We start from the raw sequence: 1,998 nt of genomic DNA, 5'->3' as shown, positions 1-1,998 counted from the left end.
TTCAAATTTCATTAACTAACCACTTTTCTTAACTTCAACTTTATATTAGTTTTATAAAATTTAGTAATATGTAATATAATTTACATTGCCATAGTCTAATGAGGTGGAGGAGTTGCTTGAAAAGTTATGGAAATTCCTGTCATATTTAGAGAAAATCTGGCAAGGATTTTTGCAAATCCAAGTTATAGTTGTTAAACTTCAAAATTTTAGGTGTCCTAGACGTTTTTGATGGTGCTGAATCCATTTTTAGCATCAAAAACACGATTCAAACACTGCCTCTACAAGATTTTTTGAAAATTTTTTCCCCAGATTCCCACCACTTTTGATCGTCCAAGTAATTCCTCCACCTCGGTAGACCACTCTATTTACATTACTTATAAAACAACATTTAGTAATAAGATGTAGTATAAGCCTCGAGATTTTTATTTATTTATTTTTTCCTTTCGACTTTAATATGGTGGTATCTTGATCTCGGATTGGGTGTTGTGTATTGTCAGGCCAGGTAGTAACTCTCCAAGGGCAGAAAAACTGATTGGTGTTTATTCCGTAGGTATGTTATTGTTTTATACATTAGGAGTGATTGTTCAGTTCATCTTCCGATGACTGTTCACATTCCTGATTTATTTATTTTACAAATTCCCCAATCATGAAGATTAGGTGTCAACATTCCCCCCCTTAATCTGAAGGGATGTTGGTGAGTCCAAGCATCATTCTGAATCGTTCAAGCTTTTCCTTTCCAAGTGCTTTGGTGAAGATGTCTGCAATTTGCTCATTTGTGGAACAATGACGGAGATGGATTGTTTTGGCCTCAACATGATGTCGAATCAGATGATATTTAGTATTGATATGCTTTGTTCGATCATGGAACTTTGGATTCTTGGCCAAATTTATTGCAGAGGTGTTATCAATCATGAGTGGAGTTGATTGTACTTGTTTTACCTGCAAATATTCAAGAATTTTCCTGAGCCACACAATTTCTTTCGTTGCTTCAGCTGCTGCCACGTATTATACTTCAATTGTGGAATCTGCTGGAACTGATTGTTTGCGTGATCTCTAGGAGACAGCTCCTGATTCAAGACTCATAGCATATCCTGAAGTAGATACCCCGGTTTCTTTGTCTCCATCGAAGTCTGAATCAGAGTATCCAATCAAGCTGAAGTCGTCCACCTGTGTATACTTGATTCCAAGGTCTTGAGTTCCCTTCAAGTACCTTAGAACTCTTTTTGCAGCAGGCCAATGTCCCTCACAAGGCTTTTGCATGAACCTGGAGAGGATTCCAACAGTAAATGAAATGTCTGGTCTGGTAGTAGTGAGGTAGATGAGACTTCCTACAAGCTGTCTATTCTTTGTTGCATCCTCAAATTCCTTTCCTTCAATAGATGTGATCTTTAAGTTTTGTTCCATTGGAGTAGAAAGAGGATAGCACTCTGTCATGCCAAATCTGTTTAACAAATCTCCAATGTATTTCTTTTGAGAAAGAAATATGGATTTTGGATGTTGGGTTACTTCAATGCCAAGATAGTAATGAACATAGCCCAAATTAGTCATTTCAAAACTTTTCCCTAATTCCTTCTTTATGGATGCAATGTAGCTTTCATTGTTCCCTGTCATTAAAAGATCATCTACATATACCACAAGGTACACAACTGTTTTGCCAACTTTCTTGACAAATAAAGTTGCATCATCAAGATCAAAATGATTGAAGTTGAGTTTCAGAAGATGCTCAGTTAGTTTTTCATACCAGGCTCGCTGTGCTTGTTTGAGGCCATACAAGGACTACAAGTTTGCATACTTTATGTTCATGTCCTTTGACAGCAAATCCTTCAGTCTGGGACATAAAAACATTCTCTTTTAGATCTCCATTCAAGAATGCAGTTTTTACATCCATTTGATGGACTTTCCAACCGTTCTGAGCAGCTAGTGCAAAGAGTGTCCGGATGGTGGCCCATTTTGTTGTGGGGGCAAAAGTTTCCTCATAATTGACCCCTTCCTTATGTG

This window comes from Pinus tabuliformis, chromosome 3_1, assembly GCF_031772625.1.
Source record: "Pinus tabuliformis cultivar Carrire ecotype Pingquan chromosome 3_1, CPIR1, whole genome shotgun sequence".
Lineage (NCBI taxonomy): Eukaryota > Viridiplantae > Streptophyta > Pinopsida > Pinales > Pinaceae > Pinus > Pinus tabuliformis.
Note: the sequence above shows the minus strand (reverse complement) of the source record.